At 42.6% G+C, this 18,242-nt stretch overlaps 1 long non-coding RNA gene across 2 annotated transcripts in view; it reads left to right on the forward strand.

The window, feature by feature from the left end:
- Positions 1-18,242, forward strand: part of LOC147139982 (uncharacterized) — a 120,009-nt gene that overhangs the window by 67,249 nt on the left and 34,518 nt on the right. The window lies entirely within an intron of this gene.

Below are 18,242 nucleotides of genomic sequence, written 5' to 3' on the forward strand. Positions count from 1 at the left end.
TCTGTTGGAATTAATGCCTGTTTCTTAATGGCAAGATTGGAAAATCTGTGATTGCGGTGATTGTATTTTGACTACATTTTGGCAAGAACGGATTAATTTCTGATCAATGAGTGTTGCATGCTGTGATATGGGTCCCTAAGAAATTTCCCAATGACGAAAGAAACTCAAAGGTCATTGGTGAGCTTTTTATCAGTATTGAATTTGTAATGAACTGATTGACTTTTGACTTTGCACAGTACAGTGTTTTTAGCTGTGAGTCATTTTCTGTGAGGTTCGGCAGATATTTTATTGATTCTCGGAAAATTACAGAAACCGGAGTGTCATCCTGGGAACCAAAATGACCAAGGATACTTAATGATAATGATGACTTTAAAAGTGTGTATGTTATTGATTTTGATGGATTTCTGGAACTTTTCTGATTGGCGTTAGATCATAAACAGTTTTTGCGTTTTTTTTTTTGCTGTGAGACATATTCAGTTAGATTAGGGAGATGTTTTATGGCTCCCGAAGGAAATTCCCGACGACAAAAGAAACTCGATTGTCATTGGTGAGCACTGTAGCAGCCTGGGAACCAAAATGACATAAAACAGTATTTTTTGCAGGTACTAAAGCTTTCGTAAGCCCTGTAGCGGTGACAACCCGAGCCATGTGGCCTGATGATGGCATTCCCAGATGGGATCTGCGTCGTGATGACTGCTCTGATTTTGCGATTAAATAAAAAAAAAAAAAAGAAAAACAAGACTGCTTCTCTTCATCTTCCTTATTCTCGCAGACCTTCTTTGTTTCTGCGACGCTGCACTTTCCATTCCCCCGCTGTCTTTTCCACTGTATATGTTTGCAAAGATATATCGTCCCCCTGCGGTTGCCTCTCATTCACATGCATGTTCGGCGAGACTCGTACATAAATCCACCTCTTTATGGCCCGGCATAAAAGCCAAAAGGGGGGGAACGAGAGACGTGATTCTTCCACGTTCCGATCCCACTTGTAACGGATCAAGCGCTTGGGTTTGGGCTTCTTGCTTTGTCTTTAGACCAGTGGTGTCCAATTTACAGCCCGCGGGCCATTTGCCATTTCTTTTTAACTTATATGTATGATACATTTTAATTGAATTATCATCTATAGTAGGTACAGTGTTTTTATTTTTCTATAATGAAGCGCAGTGTTAATGTTCAAACCACATAATGTTACAGTAAAATATTTAATATACATTTAGGACCAGTACTTCTCTTGTATTTGATGAACACTTTAGCTAAATCCGTTTTATTTTATTGATGGTGAAGACTGACGAGCGAGTGAAGTCATTCTTGAGGTGGTATTTGATGTCAACAGTTTGACAAGCACTGGCTTAGCATATCATAACCTACCTTGATGGCTTGTTTTTAATGTGTTTAATAATATCAGAGCGAAGAATGCCAAAATGGCCTTTGCATCCTTGGATTTTGTTTTATATGCGGCCCTCTGAGGAAAAAGTTTGGACAAGCCTGCTTCAGATGACATTTAGTCTGCGCTTATGCGGGTCATGTTGCGACCATGAATTAAATCTTCTTTCTTCGTCTCAATACGTAACCAACCAACGGGTCCGGCGGAATTTGCGGGACGTTTGGTGGGAATCGCCATGGGGATGGGGGTCCCGGCGGGTCTGCTTCCCGTCTGCCTGATTCAGGGTCGCTCGGCGGGTGCCGGTGCCGTCCCGCCACGCCGTCCCGGACGAGGTTTCAGCTGAAAATGACTCTCTTTTGTGCACCAAGGCCGGAGCACAATCGGAGAGGCCGCAGATTGTCTTTCAAAGGGGCTCCAAATATGAATATGCATATTTATAAGGAATACCCTCCCCCTCCCCCTCTTCCTCTGCTATTCATTCCTCTCCTCATTTTCAATTCCAAACATGGCGCTCGGCAAATGAAAGGTTGCCGTGTCACACCCCTGAAGGTTTGACAATGGTAGAAAAATCCTAATTACATCCTTTTTTGTGATTATTATGCTATGATTATTATTCCTCCTCACCGAGAATGTGTGGGCCGATGTTTGGTGAGTCTCCACGGAGACAAAAGTACTTAACAGCTCCACTTTAGAGGCCAAAACTGTATTATTTTTACTGAACTCAGCGCTAGAACACCACTTTCCTTATTGATTGTTAAACGGATGCCTTCTTTTTTGTATGTACGATAGGGAGTGGGGGACAGTAACAACATTTGGACTAAATTCTGAATAAGGCTTTAAATTGAGCGTAGACCTCTGCCAAAGCCAAACAATCCTAATTTGGATCATCACATTCACAGATACCACAGTACGTGGAAATAAACAACTTTCATCAATCCATATTGCATTTCTTGACATGCACTTGGGAGATTTTGTTACTGTCCAATGAAACCAACATTGAACTTTTTGGCTATAATCCCAAAAGGTATGTTTGAGGGACACAACACTGCTAATCATCAAAACCACTCTATACCTACAGTGAAGTACAGAGGTGGGAGCATCATGTTTTCTGCTGTTTTTCTTCAGCTGGGTGTCAAGGTGTAGGAAATTATGAACAGATTTAAAAAGCAGTCAGTGTTAGGACAAAACCTTTAGGCAAAAAATGTCAGGAAAAGCCTACTAGAACATCTGAGCTTTATTTTGGGGTTATTCTGAGGCATAACGTTGGCAGCTGTGTGTTAACTTCCATATAACAGGAGTGTGATTGGTTAATTCTGAACAGAGCCATTTGCCCAGTTATGAGGGTGTTCACACTTGTGCAATCTCATTATTTCAGCAGTTTTTGCTTCTGTCCCAAAGATTTTTGAACGTAGACTTTTCGTATTTGTTAATAAGATTTTCTGCACTATTGCCTGATAAATGAAGCAGTGAAAGCCCTTCAGCCAAACACAAGTCGCTCACTTTCTTCCGAATAAATGCACCTATTCCTCTCTCACGCTCTTCCTTTTTCTCCACCCAAACCACAGCGGCAAGTATTTTTACTCGGCATGAAAAATGATACTTTGAATACGACCAACGATCGGCCTTTAGCGCCAAAAAGACAAAGCAAGTGTTGGTTTACAGGCGGTGCATACGAGTGTGGGTATGAAGCGGTATTTTAAGAGTGTGATGACTCACATGTGGAGTGCGTATGTGTGTAATCACACAGCGGGAGACTTTTCAAAGTGCTTCTGTTAGTCATGTTTGGTCAAAGTATACGGACAATAAAGAGTGACTGCCCACCCTGTAAAGTCAATTTATTTTCCTTTTTCAAAATACATTGCACATTCTTAAAGATAAACTATATAGTTTTCAATTGTGGAGATATGGTGGTACACTGTTTGTCAGCATTTCAGTTGTCCTGTTTTTTTGGGGGGGCGGTGTGTGTGGGGGGGGTAAATTGTGGCCCAGTGACACGCAGTGGCACCTTTACCCTGAAAATGCATCTTCCCTTAGGTTAGTCTGTGGCATTAGAGCGCCTCGTTGTCGGCAGTGAGTGTGCGCACATTACGAAGAGAAAGGTGGGATAGCGAGGGCATTGGGTGGCTAACAAAATCAACTTGACAACCAGAGTGTGGACCGGGGCTTTTGGGCTGGTATGGCTGCTTTAGAATGCCTTGTTGTCCGTCTTAAAAGCATGCAGGTCACTGAGAAAAGGTGGACGAGTCAGATCAAAAAAAAAAGAAAAAAAGTCTTACTTTACAGCCATTGTATGGACACAGGCATGGGGGTAGCGTTGCCGCTTTAGAGCGCCTCGTTGTTGTAGCACGTAAAAGCCCCACAGTGAGCCGGTTGGACATATTCCAGCCACCCGAGGCTTTAAGTGGATATATTTTCATGGCTCTAACATGTAGAAACGTAGTTCTGTGAAGCTCAGCTAAAGATTTACTGTAGTATACTCTAATGTGATGGAAATCGAGTCAGTGTCAACTCGCAGTTGACGCCACTGATATTTTTTCAGTAGAGTACAGGTGTCTTACTGACACAGTGGCTGAGACTACCCATCCACCTTTCCTTCATCTTCCTTTCCATTGTTCTTTCACTCTTTTCTCTTTCTTCCATGTACCGATAGCGAGTGTGTGGACCGTTGCTGCAGTTTGCTCTGAGCGCAAAACTAGGCCAGGATTACTCTTGCCGGCTTGTCCCCAGTGAAGCGTGTGTATTGTCTGCGCGTGTGTGTGTATATGCAGGTGAATGTGTATGTGTGTTTCGTGGGGCCCAGGAGAGCAAGCAAGCAAGCTTCCAGTCTGTCCAGCACAGCAGTGCGAAAAGCGTTGGGCATATGGAGGCTGGCTATTGGGCCAGCAGGTATTTTTCAGCGTCTGCTCTCTCCTCCTTTTTGTTTCAGACTTTCATGTTTCACGCGCGTGAGGCCGGCAGCGACCTGCAGACACCGAAGCTACAAAGTCTCGCGTAAGAAACCCTGCAGGAGGTCATCAAAGATAAATGACAAGCCTGCTTATTCTTGATCGTCAGTGCCTTTGTGGCATCAGCAGTTTTACACGTTTAGTGGGCGGGATTTAAAAAGAAACGAGGGATCTTGGATTTGCTAGTTTTGCCTATCAATATAATAGAGCTGTTTTGACAGGATTCCTCTGCATATGACAACCACAGCTCATTTATTAGATTTGAAATGCCATTAATCCCTTCCAGCCCCTCCCCCCATTTTTTTTTTGTCTAAAAACATAACAAAAGAGAATGTAAAGAAATACACTGATATTAGAACGGGTAGAAGAAGTGTCTCTCAGCCTTTCCCTGTCTGTCACCACAGCGAGTCACTCGCATGATTATTTGGGCAGTTTTTAAATCCTGACCAACCCACCCATTTGTATCCAGGCTTCGGCCAGCAGTGGCTGGGAATTGGTGCACTGACCGGGACTCAAACCCGCGTCGTCTGTGTGAAAGGCAGCAGCATGTACCACGGGTGCTACGGGAGCCAATTTTATCTTCTATGTTACCGAGATAAAAGTTTGAATGTTATGACAAAGTGGTTTATCTTAGGGGGCAAGATAAACACTGTTGACACTTAGTAAACAAAAGAAAAGAGATTAAAAGTTGTACGTTTTCAAAGAAAAATGTTTTGTTACTCCCAAAAAAAAAGTCAAGCTTAGACAAATAATTGACTTTCATTTCAGCAGATCTCTGTAGACAGTTTCCCCTCGATTTAATTGTTGAAAATATGCAACTTTATTGTCATAATGTTATCAATGTGGCCCTAATAAGTCACGGGACTGAAAATCTCCAAGCGTTTTAGTTTTATTCTTTGAGGTCTTGTCTTTTACAGTCTTTGGTGACCCTGCAAAACATGCTTTGTGAAACCAATGCTAATTAGATCAAGTGTGGAGAACACGTGAAACTTTTTTTTTTTTTTTTTAAATCAGAAAGTGACACACACACACACACACCCCCCCACACACACACCCCGACGCACACACACACACACACATCCGTCATATAAAATCGTCACAGCTCCAAACTAAATTGTTCTCTTAATTAGGTTGCAGATCAGTGCTTATGGCTGCAGGGAAAAACATGATAGTCATATCTCTGTGTGTGCGCGTGTATACAGTCCATATACAGTACAATACATACTGTACTACTTCCAGGATGCCTACAGTAAGAGGCCTATGTCATGCAGTATCAAGATGACATAATTATATATATATATATATATATATATATATATATATATATATATATCTGCCTACGTAAGATATCAGTTTTTTTCTTCCCTTGTGTTGCTCGTGTCATCGCTGCGCCATGATACCAAATATATACCATGATGTCAAAGTGTCATGTCGCGTCTTATTCAGTACATCTAGTATCCACGTTGCCGCGTTGACATTTAAAGAGCTAATTCTTGTAATTCTGTCATCTGTAGTGGAGACAGCAGTCAAGTGTTCCTGTGTATTTGGCGTGTCCAGGTTGTAGCGTTTAGCTCTGGCGTAGCGTAGCTGCCGTGGTGGCGTAGCAGGTGAAAGTGTTTAGCGCCAGTGACCTCCTCGCTGGAGGGCCCCCCGCTTCTTGCAGCTGTGCATCATTACAATCCCTCCTTCTACTATTCTTGATTACTTCCCCGTGTAGCATCAGATTAGCCAGGAAGGGGGGGCATATTTTTACATGACAACGTACAGTGGGCTCAGCTATGTTATTTTTCTTTCTAGTGGGGCAATTAAAGAATGAAAGGTTTAACCACTCGAAACGATTGTATGGCGGACGTTTGGGAATTTTGCCGGTTCCGTTTACCGTCCTCGGATTGAGGCTAATTTCGAGTCTTTTTATCCAAACTTGAGCCTTGCTGATGGTGGGATAAGACGCTTTTTGTCGGGGGAAGGCAAGCGTGGCGGCTCCCAATCAACTGAGGCGGAAAACACCTGTTCTCGCTACAGGTGCGCAATGCCAGCTCATATATGGGAGGGGGGGGTCTCCTGCCCCCCCCACCCCCCGCACTCCCAAAGCCCAAACTATGACCTCCTTCGTTACAGTGTGCTTTCAGGACTCTTATTCCATGAGGCTGGCAAGAAACTGAGAGTAAAGAGAGAACAGCCCAAAACTGATAAAGAACAACCGGATTGATAATGGCAGGGGGAAAAAAAATACAGCAAGAGAAGACAACAAAAGAGAAGACAGCAAGAACAGGGTACAATAACACCAGATAGTTCTGTGCTTAAGAAAGGATATACAAAAAAAAAAAAAAAATCAAGAACATAAGAATGCATTAGTGCTGCCAGAGTAAGAAATCTGATGGTATCCGAGAGTGCCACATGGCTCTGCACAGTAAAGATAACAGCAATGGGCAGCAAATGAGAAAAAGACACTATGCAGATAGATGGACTGATACCATAGACGCAGGAGATGGATGGATAAGCACACTTGCAGTAGATAGCAAGAAGATGGCTACAAGCCCTCCACCCCCCTTTCCGTCTTCTTTCTTCATCAGAAACAGCCAGCTAACGCAGGAAGCGGCGCGTGGCTAACGCGGTTACGGCGCCACTGACGCATGGAGCCTCATGGAGCAGGCCTTTCTGTTTCTTGTCAAGACCTTGCCACCAAAGTCAATTTGTCCGTGCCCTGGCCGAGCCTAATAGTCCACTAATCGCATCAACCAGGAAATTACGGCGGCGGGTCTGTATTGATACCACAGGACATGATTGACCAATTATTTGGAGCATTACTGTAAACCCCGTAAGAAAGCAAGAAAAACTGAGATTTCATTACCTCACATGACATGACGTCAACCAGATTCAAACAAAAGCAAACTTGTATTAGCCACTGGGCTAATGATGATGTCATCATTGGCGACTGCCGACTTTTAACGCCTTCGCTTGTGGTTGGCGTTAAGAAGTGAGCTTCGTCGATAACATTGATGACTTTCTGCAATAGATCGGCACACCTCAGTAGACCTCACGTCAGCCACCATCGAGGGATTAACTGACTTTTTGATTTGAAGTTACGTCTGGTGATGTCAAAATACAGGGAAATCTGCAGTAGATGAAAATCTGTTTCACCCCTGCTACATGCTTTAAACACATTTCAAGATATTAAAATACACTTGGACTTAAGACACACTTTTCAAAGTATTCCTTAGCGCCTGTTCTCAATCTCTCATAATTCACATATTGTGGCAAATCCACAATAGTATGAAATAATATACAGGATGACTGTAGAATATAGAGCAACATTTTTTCCAAAATGTACACAATCATGCACCTATGTTACATAAACGACTGTATTCGGTAGTTCAGTTATTCAGCACAAGTAAACCCCTTTGACATGAGGCGCACCAATAATGTTAGCTAGCATGCTATCCTTAATAAAAGCAAATAACGGAGGGTAGGTTAAATCAAATCAAAAGCAAAGTAGGTGAATTCATGAAACCATAAAAACGATTTCTTATTAATCTACGATATAGCGGTGGTTCACTGTAATCTGAATTCATGGGGGATGTCATGAAATTTCAAGGCCTTGAATGCGAAAGCTCGTTGAAGGTTACACCTCCCTCTCCTCTGTAGCGTGAGGAAAAGCTTGTTAAAAGTCTAATGGTCGCTATCAAAGGCTATTGATTAGCTTTCCCGCCCTGTTTGGGTGACAAAGTGAGCATTAAGCCCGAGCTACACGCTGGAGAGCTTTCTTAAGAAGACACAGCTCCTCGGGGGGACACCACAACACCCCCCCAAAGGGCTTCGTCCACTACACACATTGCTATCCTTTCACCCTCCTGCCACCAGATAATCCATTTTACAGTCCAGGATCAAACACTGAGCCCTCTGGCTAGCATAACACACACGCGCGCACACTAAATAAACCTTCCCGGGGAAGTTACTTCCCCGCCTTGTTGTTCATTTTGACTCCCTGCACCACAGCCGAACATGACATTGCACCAACACAACAGTCAAGTCCTCCTTAAGTGCGTTTCGGGGTATCTTTAGCGGGGGCACTGGTGCAAACGGGAAGAATGGGTTATATCGGGCAAGTCGCTACAACCAAATTAATGGATGTCTGCTAAAATATTCATTTGATTAACCCCCGCCCTGGCATTCAAATGCACACACACAAAAAAAAAATCTGCATTGATGTGTTTGTGTCGTTTTCGCTCGGCTGCACTCTAATGGGAGTGCACTCTCTCGCTCTGGCTACGTGGCTTTATTTGCTGCACCATGCCGCATTTAAGGTGATATTTTGTTTTTGTGCATTGGGCTAATTATCGAACTGCAAAGTCAAAACCATGATTGATCCATGAAAAACGAAGCAACTTTAAACTGGGGTTGGAAATGATGGTGCTGTATTGTTTGGGCAAACTGGGGAAAAAGAAGTTAAATCACAAGTTGAAATCACAAGAATTTTGTGGATTTTGGTAAAAAAAAAAAAAAAAAAAAAAAAAAAGGTTATTCCCGATATACACAAAAACAATCATTTAGAATTTCTTCAAAATTGGTGAGTTGTTTAGAATTAAAATCGGAACCTTAGCATGTTTGCTATAAACATGATTATTCAACCCATTTATATTGTTATTTTGTCATTTCTATACATTTGTCATTTTCTTTTGTTTTCTTTCTTTTTTTTTGTCAAGCTGTAAATAGCAAATAGCATTGAATTGTAGCTTATGGAGCCGTTATATCTTCTTTAATATGTGTGTGTGCGTGCGTGTCCGTGTGTGGTACAACAATGGTAAATATTTGTATTTTTAATTGTGTGTTGACGTTGAGCAACAATTAGAAGTGAACTCAGCCGATTTGCCGCAGCGTGACATTGAAGCTTTATTTAGTAGCTTACTAAGAGCTTATTCCATTTATTCATGATCCAAACCACATAGTGTATATGTGTGTATCGTGTGTGCGCACATGGGTGTGTGTGTGTGTGTGTGTGTGAGGAGAATATGAAGTGAACCATGAAATGAAAACAGCCTACAACCATTTCAGCGCATCTCTCAATTAGGACATCGTCTTTGTTCAGCGAGTGTTCACCGGATTCTTCACGATTGCATTACTTCAGTCGGCATGTATTCTTCCACTGGATGGTGGCTTCCATTTCTCTTTAGGTTCCACATCATGGCACGGCGTATGACAGTTGGGAGTAGTGTTATTGGCCTAAACTGGTTCTTATTTGGTCCAAGACCGGCTCTCCATTTCTGAGTACTTAATGGGTTCTCACGGTCATAATCTTGGTCACCTGGTCCTTAACTGGATTTCACTGGTTCGATACTTTATTCTAAACAGGTTCTAACTTGGTGATAAACCTGTTTTATTTAGTCCTTATTTGGTCCTGAATTGTCCTCAACTGGTACAAAATGGTTTCTCACTTTGTTTCCACTTGGTCCGAACCCATTTCTCACTTTGTCTTACACTGGTTTCAGTTTGCTCTTGAACTGGTACTCAGTTTGTTTTGAAGGGGTCCTCCCTTTGTACTAAACTACTTCTTTTTGTCAGAAACTGGTCCTGACCTATTTCCAAACAGGTTCTCTCTTGATTTGAATTTGTTGTTTGTTGTTGTTGATTTATTAGCTAAGTGTTAAAAGTATTCAGAAATTGAACATACATTTAATTCTAATCAAGGACGTGTTCCGACCTAGAGCCACGGTAGTTTTAAAACAAGCCTTATAGACGTTTTTTGGGGTTTTTTTTTTGGTCATGTTGGTCGGCTTGCCATGGCTGTCGGCCATGTAAGCGAAAAAGTTCCACTTCGCGCGTCATGGTTTTCAACGATGAGTGGAGGTGCAGCGAGCGAAGGTTCAACCAGCGCTTCAATGCTTTAAGGCCATCTTCACACGCTTAAAGGCGCTTCACACGTCGGTACAAAGGTGGCTATGTGTGTATGTATACTTGCCTTTAAGACAGAGTTGGTGAGTTACGTATGCTTTTTTTTTTTTTTTTTTTTAATATAAATAGCGGTGTTAAAAAGAATGGTATCGAGCCGTTTTTGACGCCGAAAAATCGGGGTACTGTACTGGTACCCGTATCCTGTGCAACACTAACAGAGACTATTAGTCAACAGTGTCCCTCTGCTGGTCCAGGTGTTGACGTGTTCCAAAAACCCCAGCTGAGGCCCACTGGAGTCCTCTTAGGAGCTTCAGGCCCACTCCATCCCTCCTCTTATATTTTATACATGAAGCTAGCCACTTACAGTCTGATGAGCAAGCTTGGCTTATTAACGGCACGGCGCCCAGCAAATACTCATGTAAAATTAAACACAATTTGTTTACACGGCGCCTCAGAACAGGCCACTCTTGGGGTTTGTTGCAAAATGCTACACCATTTTAATTAGGCGTCAGGCGCCCTCCGCCAAGCGCGGCAGCCATTTGCTGGAAAAAAAAAAAAAACAACAACAAAAAACTGAAATGTTTGAGAAAGGCGATACCCGCTTGAGTGTTTGGAACGTTCACGTTTGCTCAGGGATACTCTGCTTGAATGAAGGCTCAATGACTCGGTGATGGCTCCACTTTGGGGGAATTATGCTAAGTATTATGATTGCTATGCTAAGTATTATGATTGCAGCTGGTTTGGCCTGGCGCAGGCTGGTGGGGAGCGATCAGCACCGGTCACTTGTGTCAGGTTACCACCACAGCACACTCAAACCTTGAAAAGACAGGGGTTCAGTCCAAGCAAAAAAAACAATTCTTTTAATGGTCCTACCCCCGGGTCTCACTTGGTCATTAATGGATTCTGAAATGGTGCTGAACATGCTCTGACTTGGTTATCACTTGGTCCCAAACTTGTTTTCACTTGGCATATTGATTGGTCCTAAACTGGTTCTGACTGGCTCCTTAATTGGTCCTAAAATGCTTATAACTTGATTCTTAATTTGCTGTAAACCGGTCCTTATTTGTCCATTCATTCCTTTTTGGTCTTAAACTATTTATCACTTGATTCTTACTTAGTCTTAAACCGGGTCTTCATCTGGTTCCAAACCGCTTCTTACTGGATCTCACTTAGTATCAACTATCTCACTTGGTCTTCACTTGATCCTTGTTTAGTCCTAAACTGGTTCTTACGTCCTCCGTAATTGTGCCTAAATGTGTTCTGATTTTGTCCTAAACCGATTCTCACTTGGCCTTTACTTAGTCCTAATTCTTGGTTCCTTAACTGGTTCTCATTTGGTCCTAAACTGGTCTTCACTTGATCTCCAAATCTTTCTCACTTGCCTCTAAACTGGTTCTGACTTGATGCAGTTGTGTTCTTATACTGTTTGGTGTTCAAACAATTCTGTCATTTTGATACACTGTCCATCCATTCCGCATTGTTTCCTGGTTTTTGTGCACCACTAGGCCCCGCTGTTTACGAGCTTAATCTTATCACTAGCTCGATAGATTGTGATTCTACTTTGTCAAAGTACAAGTGTCCATTTGTCAGTTCTTTGACAAGTTTGTCATGCTTCTAAAAGATAATTACGGCATCTGGGGAAATGATAGCCACATTGTGCTTCTGAGGAGATAATTGCAGTGTAGAGTATCGTATAGTAGCACAAATTAGACGCACCAATGACACTAACAACCCTTCTACATGTTCACCTTGTGAGTTCATGTGGTTGGACAAATTTCCCCTGATGGTGGCAAATGAAAAACTAAATGATTTTTATGTGTTGTGTGTTATTACTACCAGCTCAGACCAGAATAGATGTGTTAAAAAAAAACATTAATGGATCCTTCACAGGGGAACTCACGCCCACCTTCGCAGGTGCGGAGGCAAGTTGTGATTTAGGTTGATGGACGACTAATCAGCAAATCAATTAGGCCTTGACCCAGAAAGCGAGACAAAAGGAGAGGAAATTCCTTTCTTCCTTTCCCTCCTCTGGCTTGTGCCTGTCTCAGCTCGGACCCTCTGGTGCCGCTGATGGCTCCGAATGAATCCTCTTGGCTCCAGAACCTATAGTTGCGATTTAATGGATCTATCTATCAAAATGTGTAGCATGACAATTGTGCACTAAAGACTCCTTTACGGAGGCTATTGTTTATACGCGGGGATGGATCTCTTCTGTAAATTTAGTGGCTTCAGTCTGAGGCACTTCACATAGTCTATGTAACACATTCTTCCATGGAGGTCTTTGCAAGTTTCTTGAAAATACCTATTTCAATATGATGAGCACATTACGTACATGGAGACTTACTTTAACTTTACAGGTCAATATTTGAGATGTAGTGACTCTAAATGCTCTTCCAGAAAGAAACTTGACTTCTTATCAAGTTTGCAGCAAAATTACATAAACACATACGTTATTCACATACATTTAGTGACTTATAGCGGCAACATGGAATGGGCTGCTAAAGTTGTTGCATTTGTGACAATCTCCTGTCTGGGTTCTGCGTAAATAGGCAAAGTCGGTATGCCTGGTCTTTTGATGTGCCAATTTTGCGGAAACTGTGTGAGACGTATCCGATGTCTGCTGGAGAAACTTTGGGTGAACCCTGTTCACCTGGAGATCGGGAATGTGTCTCCCTCCTTCTTTCCCCACGCATCTTTCAACCCTCATCTATGCCAGCATCTGTGAGGAACAGAGCATCCGTTGACAGCAGGCATACTTCTCATGCCCCGTGGAGCCCCCACCGCCCCTTGTACAGGAGACCCCCTGAACCGAGCCCCTCTCTCTATCCAGTGCAATCAAAGAAAGCTTCATTATCTGCTGACTAATTTGCCTCCTGCCCCGAGATGACTCGCAGGTAATGGCGGGGCAGGTTGGCCTCTTGAGAATCTGACAATGGGGCTCTCTCAGGGACCTGGTACACCCCCCCCCCCCTCTTGAATCCTCAACCCAGAGGAAGGAGGCAGTAGGGAAAAAAAAATCTCGGCATCAGGAAACGAGCCAGCATCGGGACAGAAGGTTTGAATGCGTGGACCGGGGGACGCGCTGTCGTGCCTCTCAAATGAAATTACCCAGTAGACAAAGGCGAGGCCTAAGGAGCTGACACTTCCTTTGAGATTGTGTCAGCAGCTTTGCGCCACAGCCACCATTTCCATCTCTCGCTAAAAAAAAAAAAAAAAAAAAAAGATGTGCTCCCGAGGGAAGCGACAATGGCAGGGACGATCCTTCTAACGCTGTTAAAAAAAAAAATGGGGATGAGATTTAGGGATTTGGATGCTTACTCAGGGAGTTGAGTGATAATATGTCTGACAAAGAGGGACGGACGAGTTATTTACAAGTGAAAATCACTTAGGGTTGACAGACACAACGCGGGGAAAATAATAAAAAACACTTTAGCGAGTCACCTTTGCTTAGACTGAAAAACTTCCATCTGTGATCTTTTGGATGAGCGTGCCTTGCTAAAATGGTTTCAGTTTAAGAGTTAAGGTTTGGGTTTAGAGGTTAGGGGTTTGGTTTAGGGGTTTGGGGGTTAGGGTTAATGATTGGGGTTAGAGGTCTGGGTTTTTGGCTAGGGGATTAGGGTTTAAAGTTAATGGACAGAGGTTAGGGTTAGGTTTAGGAGGTTGGGGTTAAGGCTAGGGTTTAGGGGTGGACGTTGGTTTACAGGTTGGTGTTAAACGTTAGAGAGCTTAGGTTTTGGGCTTGGGGTTGGACCTGTTTAGTTGAAAACAAAACTACTGCATTATTCTGTTGTATGGATGGCAACAGTTGGTTATTCTGGTCAATTGTACTTTCCGCCATCTAGTGGAAAATCCGTGTTTTTCCCACCACCATAGGTCGCTCACATAGATGGATGGATAGACGAATAGAGATCCATTTTTCCCATAAATAAATGATCCCTTTTCAGACCAATTAAGGGAAATTGGATCATTTGCCATAGCACAGTGGTTGGGAATTATTGTTCCAAGTCTTGTTTTTGTGTGATGCATCTCAGTAACCACAATGACCAGCTTACCCGACTCATGGCCGCGTTCCAAAGCCGCCGTTCAGTGAAGCAGGCGTGTGTCCACCGGCCATGAGGGGCTTCCAGACGGCCAACAAAAAACACAAAAGACCCATGTCCCTGTCGCTCTCTCTCGACCCGTCTACCCGACCATCCCCCCACCCCCGCCGCGGCTAGCCTGCCAAGAAGAGGAAGTTCCTCCCATCTCCCTTTTCGAGGTAGCCTGACACAAACATCCCTTTCACTCTTAGCACCCAAAGCAGAAACATAGTAAACCAGCCAATTATTTTCTATTGAACATTGTTGCCATATTAGAGACTTGTATATATAGACAGATTTTTACTGAAAGAAACGTAACTTTTCTAATGAATGAATTATCAAAACTATCGTTCTACCCTCATAATCACTTTGAGATTCTAGCAAAATGTTCTGCTTTGCTGGAAAAAAAAAAGTATTTAATTTGTCATTTTTTTTCAAGGGAAAATAGTCCGTATAAAAATTCTGTCAAACTGTGTCGGTTGGTCTCTTCGTCTCTCAGCTGGTCAGTCAGTCGTTCATTCTCTCGGTCGGTCGATCGGTCTCTTGGTCGGTCAGTCGGTTGGTCAGTCTCTGTCGGTCGATCGGCTGGTGTCTGTGTCTGTCGGTCAATCGGTCTTTCTGTTTATCGATCTGTCTGTCGTTCCCTCTGCTTGTCGTTCAAACGGTCTCCCGCTTATTCTTTGGTCTCTCAGTCTGTCTGTCGGCAAGTCTCTCTGTCAGTCAGTCGGTCTGTCTGTCTCACTGTCTACATTATCTATCTCTTCAGAGGTTCAAGTGTAGTCAAATATAAAATGGTGACATTTTCACACACAGAAAAAACAGACTTTATCCACAAACGTTTTGGACAACATTGTCCGTTATTGATGACATCACCGGAGTAGTCATTGTCCTCTGATATAAATGGTGGGACGCGACCATCAATCCGACTTTAAAGGAAAATGTGGAGTGTCAGGTCAGCGACATTTAACACGTGAAAAGGCAGTCACTGTCTGCATGCTCTTTGGGCACGTCAGTCACTCTTTAGCTTCCGATGTGACACTGAGCTTTCGTATTAGTCACTATACTGCCACGTCACTTCATTCAATTGGCTGCGTTTAAACCTGGATGACATGCCATTCACACTCCACCCTTCTTCTCAGGCAGATCGTAAGAAAAGACATGCATCCAATCCCTAATGACGCTCCCAATTCCTTCTTTAGTCCTTGAGGGAACATTCAAGGGTCCCTTTCGAAATCGCTGTTTATGATCTGACAAACAAAACCCACCGATTTCTTGGAAGCGTCCCCAGGGAAGTTGGAAAGCCCTGGCCGCCAGTTTCACCGAGCGATATGAAATTGGGTGGACATTTATTGTATAACAGGACACACGAAAAAGTCAAAAGGAACCGTGCCCGGAATTAATAGGAATTAGGCCATTGTGTTCCGAAGCAGTCATTTCTGGAAATTCTCCGGCTTATACCCACTAGGGAATTCACCCAAATGAGCTCCAATCGGAAGAAGGTAGATAGGTGAGCATTTCTAAATCGCCAAGCTATTTTGCCTATGATATAATAACGTTCCAGAGCATGGCATCAAAGTTGGATGATCATTTCAAGGTTTGTCGGAAAGTTTAAAAAAAAAGAATGAAACGCTCCCTGCAGTAGTTTCACTGAGTGACATGAAATTGGGCGAACATGTCTGTTGTTAAAAAATACATGAAAAGTCCCATGTCTAAACTTGAACAGGAAATCTGCCATTTTGTTTTTGAATCAGCCTTTTTCCATTCAGTCACGTACCCAGGAATGTCTTAAAAAAGAGCCCTTTATACCTGTTTCAAAATCAAAGGACATGTCTGTCATAACAAGATGTGTAAAAAAGTCTCTTAGAACCCATTCTGGAGATTGAACAGGAAGTCATCCATTTTGGTCAAAGCAGCCATTTCTGGCGAATTCCAGGGCTTGGATTTTAACATTTATATCCCACTTGGAAATTTGCTCAAATTAGCTCAGTTCGGAAACAGGTATACAAGACAAATGGGCATTGCCAAATTGTCTGGCAACAAATGTAGATAATTTTGAGGATTCGTCATGAAAACGGCAAATAAAGGTTACACCAGCTACCATAGACTTTGAGCAATATAAGTGTTTCTTTGGATTAAGTCATTGTAGAGGTCATTTTTTTTCTTGTTTAAGTCGGGAAGCTTAGAACAAACTTCCTAGTGTTTCTGCCTGTGAAGGTTATCCAGTCATAATCTCCCCCAATGAAGTCACAAAGGCAGTGAAATACAGTTTGGACTGAGAACAGGACCTCCAACCTCTTAATGAATATGACCTCAGAGTCCTTCCCACAATTCTCGAGACTCTCATTCTCTCCTGAAAAAAAAGTCTCCTAAAAAAAGTGTTTAATCATTCCAAGGACTCTGGGGTGAGCTCCAATTCTAATCAATGAACCCCATCTACGGGGGAGCCCGTATCCCTGGTGACGCTGTTGCCAAGACAGTTGTGCTTGGCAAGCCCCTGATTCACCATGGAGATAAGTCCCCCACGCTGCACCCCTTGATGACATTCGGAGGCTTGCTTTGCTGAACTTGCAGAAGATTTCCCATTAACAGTAAGATTCTATCAAATCTGCAGGACACATTCATTTTTAAGGACCCCTGGAAATGGCCAAAATGAGCCTAAAATTTTCTGTCTTTTTGTTCATAACTTCTTGAGAGTCTTTTGTGGGTCTTATCATGATAGACATACCTACTAAATTTCATTTCCCTGAGTCAAACTAGATCCGTGGGTTGAATTTTCTAAAGAGGCCGCTAGCAAAATCGAACATCGATTTTGACCTGGGTGAACACGCTTTATCAAGTTTTGACACCATGTTTTGCCCACATGCAGTGACAAAAAGTGTTTTGCAATTTACAACGCTGGTTCAAATTTGTTAACAACTGGATAAAGTCTTTAAGAGTAGTTTGTTTATGATAGATGACTGAAAATGGCTAAAACTGCCCTAAAATGGCCACTTCAAACCAACTGTAAGTTGACTACAAACTACATTTCTTCTCTGTTCCCCCAAAGACTGTCTGTTTTCCAAAAGCTTGCCTGTGACCATTTTGTTCTGGGAAGGAGTTTTTCCCTGCTTACCCCACAGAGGACTCCTCTGCTGAAAAGCCCCCCAAGAGAGCTTTAAAAAAGGGAAGAGCATCTTTTTCCAGCGCTCTTCTCATTGATGAAATGTTTCCTCTTCCTCTTCAATTATTCAGAGCGTTTTCATTGGAGAAGTCCCAGCGGTGTGCCGGTGAGATTTGCATCTTGATTTATTTGTCATATATCCTTTCTAGCGCTAAATTCTTTATACCTCTCCGGTGGTGCCATCCATGCATCTTTCATGGGGGCAAACACGCCCACATTACACCTTGGCTCTTGTAAGTTGGATGAAAAATGCATTCGGTCATTAATTTATTTTCTCCCGACTCGCGTTTTTTTTTTTTTTGTCAGGAGTGGCACTTTCTGCTTTTCAGACGCTTGGTTGTGACCTGGAAAATGTAGCCCATGATGAGTGAGTGACACAATTAGGTGAAGACGACTCTAGCCACAGGGCAAGACGCATTTATTTATCAAGCACGTTCCGCTAAGTTCATCTAAAGTGGAATTTGCAATTCGTGAAAAAATGTGATGCCTCCACCGCTAACGGTAAACCAAGGGATGTAAATGGTGTGCCAAAAAGTTGTGTTCGGTAAAGTATGTTTAGAATATTTTTGTGTGAAAGAGAGACTGTAATGAGGGGTGTATATTAACAAAAAAAAGCGACATTTTGTCTTTGACATGTCTTTAATTTGATTAGTCGCGTTACAAAAAAGGTATTAAAAGTCTTACATTTAGCCTTGTTAAACTTGCAGATACAGGCAATGTTTTATAATATCAGGTATATTAATGCAATAACGCAGGCAATAAAACATTACCTAATCTTATGTCTACAT

The sequence above is a fragment of the Filicampus tigris genome, chromosome 11, assembly GCF_054856515.1.
Source record: "Filicampus tigris isolate MCC_2025a chromosome 11, RoL_Ftig_1.0, whole genome shotgun sequence".
Classification (NCBI taxonomy): Eukaryota; Metazoa; Chordata; class Actinopteri; order Syngnathiformes; family Syngnathidae; genus Filicampus; species Filicampus tigris.